The sequence below is a fragment of the Macrotis lagotis genome, chromosome 1 (assembly GCF_037893015.1).
Source record: "Macrotis lagotis isolate mMagLag1 chromosome 1, bilby.v1.9.chrom.fasta, whole genome shotgun sequence".
Taxonomy (NCBI): Eukaryota; Metazoa; Chordata; class Mammalia; order Peramelemorphia; family Peramelidae; genus Macrotis; species Macrotis lagotis.
Window position 1 is genome coordinate 156,706,629 of NC_133658.1, and position 6,000 is coordinate 156,712,628.

Below are 6,000 nucleotides of genomic sequence, written 5' to 3' on the forward strand. Positions count from 1 at the left end.
CCATTCTTCTGATCTGCTTTTTCACTTTCCCTTATTTCATACAGTACTTTCATAGTTTCTTTGCTGTCCTCTTCCCTGTATCCTATTACATTAATGTACCAAAATTTATTTAACCATTTCTTGCTGTTGAATATTTACATTGTTTCTAGTTTATTGCAATTCTCTATAATACTATAAAAAATTTTTACAAATTTCTCCTCTCTCTCCCCTCTCTCTTTCCTCTCTCACTCTTTCCATTTCTCTCACATTCTCCTTTACACTTCCAAGACATATTTCAACAATAGAGTTACTAGGTCAAATGATATGTTTGTTTTTCTTTTTACTGTATACTATCAATTGCTTGCCAAAAAAAATTCTACAAATTTGCAATTCCACCATTAAGGGTTAATAATACTAATTATAACCATAATACTAATTATTATTATAATACAGGGTTTTAATATTTGTAAAATACTTTTTATATATTGTCTCATTTGACTAATATAACATTTTATTACTTCATAAACATTGATATAAATTCATTATCTTAAAAAGAGAATCATTCAAACTACTACATATAGGCTGTTTCCTTTGAGCCTTCCATATATCTGACAGATTAACATTTAGCTTTTCTCCTATTTTGTTTTTCTATTATTGGAGATGCTTTGAATAGGAGCTTGTACACACCATTACTACCAAGTTTCAGATACATTAACGCTTAGATGATAACACATTTGAGTAACAGGAGATGATATAACTCAGGAAAATGAACACTTCTGATTGTATGTGTATTGTAGGTGATTGAAATGATGAAAATCTTTCCCTATCTGGTTGCTTCCTTGCTGTCTATAGACATGTCTAGGATTATCCTAGCTTTAAAAACAAACACAAAACCCTTCACTTGTTTCTGACATCTCCCTCTACCTCCCTTTACCCATCAAACTGATAGAAAAAGCCAGCTATACTTGTCTTTACTTTCTCACCTCTTCATTTTTCCACCCCTTATAATCTGGCGTCTCATTTCACTACTCAATGGAAACTGCTTTCTCCAAGGTTACCAATGATATTTTAATTGCAAAATATGATGGATCTTGAACTCTCTGCAACTTTTGAAACTGTTCACCATCCTTTCCTTTGAATTTCCTTTCCTTACTAAATTTTCATTCTGCTGCTCTCTTCTGGTCTTTTTACATGTCTGAGCTCTCTTTATTTTCTTTTGATTGATCTTCACTTATATTCAAATCTCTAATTGTTGGTATACCTCAAGGCTCTGTCTAGGCCCCTCCTTTCTTTCCACTCAGCCTCTCTCTATAAAATAACTTGAGTTCCCTTAGGTTTCATGATCAGTTCCAAGCCAACAATCTGGATATATTAAATGGCTATCTCATAGGCATTTTAAATTCAACACATTGAAAACTAAATTCATTATCTTCTCCGACCCTCTTGCAGTCTTCCAAATTTCTGGGAAAGGTACCATCATCCTTCCAGTCACCTGAGTTTACAACCTGGGAATAATTATCTTTGTTTCTCTGGGCCTAGCACAAAGCTCTGAACCACAGTAGCTGCTTAAATGCTTATTGATTGATTAGTTGATCCTAGATTCTGTATTCTTTTTCACTTCTCTTCCCCATCCAATCAATTGTAATCTCTTTTCATTTCTTCCTTTATAACATCTCACAGCCATAGCCTTGTCCCCAGCCACAGTACGATCGTCCCAGTCCAAGATTTATTTCATCACCTCTTGCTTGAACTACTGCCATAAATATCCTCCTAAATGGTCACCTTCTTTCAGTTTCTCTCTTCTTTTATCCATCCTCCACACAGCTGCCAAAATGATCTTCTCAAAGCACACGTCATTCTATTCCACAGAGACATAACTAGTGCAAGACAACTGGGAATTTGCTCTAAGAAAGTTAAATGGCACAAAAATTTAGAAAGTTCAGAAATTTATCACATGCATTCCTCTAACAGAATAGATGGAAATGAGGGGAGTGCAAGCTCTGCTGATAGTTGAGGAGCAGGGCAGAGGAAAATTACCTCTTCTTTTCTTCCATTCACTTGCCTCATCCTCCCGACTTCCTTTTCCCTTGGTCCTCTGACAGCAGACTAGACTCTTTCCCAGTCTTCCTTGGTAAATAGTGACACTTCTCTAAGAACTAAACAAGGTGACTAACCCAAGTGATATCTTCCCTCCTAAGTACTCTATTGGAGAGACTCTGGCCATGCTCTCTCTGGGTGAAGTAGATAAAGCATGAAAGAAAAGAAAGAAGTATCCATGAAACATTGGGAAGAAATTCAAATAGGGCAGTTTTACTATCATGATAAATTTAATAAATACTTTTAAATAAGTTACTGATAGAAATTTATAATTTCATTTGCAATCCTCTTTGCTCTTCTTTGTATGATGAAATGTTCATATTCATTAGTTTATGGATAGATTCCATAGTACTGCTGGCTATATGACCCAAAGAAGTTTTTAAAACAGTAACAACAATGGAAAGTTTCAATATATGAGAAAAATATTTGTAAGCACTTGCTTTGTGGCAGCAAAAAAATGGAAACAAAGTAGGTGACCAATAATTAGAGAACAGCAGAACAAATTGTGGCATTATGAATGTGATGGAATACAATTAATCTGAGGAATTTAGAGAAACATGATCAGATTTATAGTCTATGGGATCATGTAAAGTAAAATAAGCAGAACCAGAACAACACACATAATGACCATGACAATATTAATAAAAGGATTACTAAAATAAAAGCAACTCTGAGGAATAAATAAAAGCCCTGAAGAATAACTGATGACACATTTCCCTCTTCAAAGCAAGAGGCAGGGGACTATGAGGCAGAATATTGAATACTTCATTAGTTGCTATTCTTTGACTGATTTTCTTGACTTCAAGGAAGAGATTGGGAAGGAAAGGCATACTATATTCTAAAGTGACTATGATGTAAAAACCAGAAGTTTGTCAGTAAAACATTTTAAAGAAAACAATGAAAGCCTATGGGATCCAAAAGCCAACAGTTTGATTAGATGCCCTCCAGGGTCCTTTTCAATTTATAGATTCATCTTGTCATTTTGTAAACTAATTCTCCATTCTTTTCAACTGATTTTGCCCTAATTATTTGTATTATTTTCACGAAACAAATGACAAAGTTGATTTGAGAGGTCCTTTAATTCTGCTTCTCCAAGTTTATGCTCTTGGTCCTATTTGCTGAAAATGTTAACTATAGCTATGCTGTTCAAGAATCTTTTGTGGTTCCCTAGTACCTCACCTTTAAAGCCCCTTTCTTGATCTGGCTCCAACTTATTTTTCCAGATTTATCTTACAGTGTGTCCATTTACATGGCTCAACATTTTGGTCAAAATGACTAATTTACAAATTTCTGAAATGGCTATTATATTCCCTTTAACCATGTCTTATACAAGCTGTCTGCCTCTCCTACCTAAGATTGCAATCTTTCCTCATCTCTATATAATAATACATTTGCCTTCCTTATAGGATAAGCCTACCTTGATTCCTTCCCTCTAATGCTGTGCTCATTTAGTGCATAGACTGTTTACTATTATTGTCTTTGTGTTTTTGACACTTAAGCAGAGAGTCTTGCAAATAGTAGGCATTCAATAAATGCTTGGTGGATTACATTAAAATGCATTCATCTAGTGCTAATACTTCAATATTAAGATGAGGAACTTGAGGCCAAGAGATGTGAGGTGACCGATCCAAGTTTGCAAAGATAGTGACAGAGGCAGAATTTGAATCCCTTTCCTCCACTTCCAATGCTCTTTCCTCTATCTCTGAATAGTAGCCAGGTGGAGCGAGGGACTGAGTTCAGACACTTGTTAGTCATAAGCTCCTTCCACTTTACTAAAGAAGTAAATCACAGGGCAAATCACTTAACCTCATTCTACCTCAGTTGTTCATCCAAGAAATGGTGTATAGCACCTATCTCACAGGGTGGTTGTGAGGAATAAATGAAAGCACATTTGTAAAGCATTCAGTGTAATGTTTAGCACATAGTAGACACTATGTAGAGGTGTATTCCTTCCCCCCCCCCCTTCTTAGTGATCTCTGAAATCTAAATCTGTAGAAGTATGAAGTTATAATCCTTGACTTTAAGAGTTTAAAATGTAACTGGGGTAAGAAAGGCCAATGTGTCTATGGAAAATAACTAAAGGTAAACTTATAAACTGGCAAGTTGTTATATTATAAATACTATATCTATTCAGAGATTTGGGAGCTTAATGAAATCAGGCTTCCTGTAGGAGGTGACTTGCACTGGGACTTGAAAGATGACTATATGACTTTAAACAGAACCTTATCTCTTGGAATCACCAACTGAACAGGTGGAGTGAGTTGAGCATTAGGTTGGAAGTCAGAAATTCTGAATTGTTACTGGGCTTTAGGTTTTTTAGGACTGAACAAATCCTCCAATAGGTCATACTTTCTCAGGAACAAGGGGTTAGTGAGATTTGCTTTCTCCCCTCTCTCATATTCAGTCAATTAAAAACTTATTAAAACTGCCTGAAAAAACTGACAGAAATTTTCCAGGTTATATGGGTTATCCCCCAAGAATTCAAAGATGCCTCCATCATCCATCTCTATAAAGGTAAAGGGAATAGATTGTTCTATGACAAACAGAGGGGTATTTCTTTTTTTAGTCTTTTTTTTTTTTTTTAGTCTTGCTGGTAAGATTCTTGCCAGAGTCCTTCTCAATAGACTGATCCTTCACCTGGAAGTTGGTCACCTCTCTGAGAGCCAGCATGGCTTCAGAAAGGAACTGTTCCCAAGGAACAGTTGATGTGGTACATGCTTCCTGACAACTCTGGGAAAAATGCCAGGAACAGAATAGAGGTCTGTATACAACATTTGTAGATCTGACCAAGGCCTTTGATGCCATCAGTCATGAGGCTTTATGGAAAATTATGTCAAAATTTGGTTGCCCAGAGAAGTTATATGTCCATTCCACAAGAAGGTGCTTGCCCAGGGTCTGGAGAGTAGACAATGCTTTTGAGATTGCCACTCATCAATGGAGTAAAATAAGGATGTGTCCTTGCCCCCACACTTTTTGGCATGATGTTTTCAGCCATGTTATCAAATGCCTTCAGTGATAATGAACATGGCCTCAAGTTAGCTACTGCACTGATGGCAAATTCTTCAAATTGAGAAGGCTACAAGCCAAGACCAAAAGTAGAGGGAGTGTTGGTGCATGATCTTCTGTTTCCAGATGATTGTGCCTTCCAATGCAGCCTCTGAAGCTGAGATGCAACAAAATATGGATCAATTCTCTGCTGCTTGTGCTAATTTTGGTCTAACAATTAACATCAAGAAAACACAGGTGCTCCATCAGCCTTGCTCAGAACCATATGTAGAACCATCAATTACAACAAATGGAGAAGTTTTGAGTACTGTGGACAAGTCCACTTCCCTTGGCAGAGTCCTTTCAGGGAGGTACACATTGACAATGAGGGTGACACTCACATTTCCAGAACTGGTTCTAAAAGAAAGTGTGGGAGAGAAGAGGTTTTAGACTGATTACCAAACTAAAGGTCTACAGAGCCATTGTACTGATCTCCCTGCACAGTCTTAACATCACCATGTCAGAAAACTGAATTACTTCCAATTGAATTGTCTTAGGAAGATTCTGAAGATCACCTGGCAGGAAAAGATATCAGCTATTGAGGTCCTTTCTCGAACTAAACTGCCTAGCACTCCAACATTATTGCAGAAAATGCGATTACAATAGACACACTGTTAGAATTCTAGGTGTATACTTGCCAAAAACATAAATATTTTATGGAGAACTCACACAGGGCAAGTGTTCACAAGGGTGTCAGAAGAAGCAATACCAAGACACCCTGAAGGTCTCATTGAAGAACTTTAAAATTGATTGTACAGCATGGGAGACACTGGCACAGAACTGCCCAGGAGGGCATGCCCTCGTCAGTGAAAGTGCTGCCCTCTCAGAGGAAGGCAGAATTGAAGCAGCTCAATATGTAAGTTTAGAATACTGACCCCC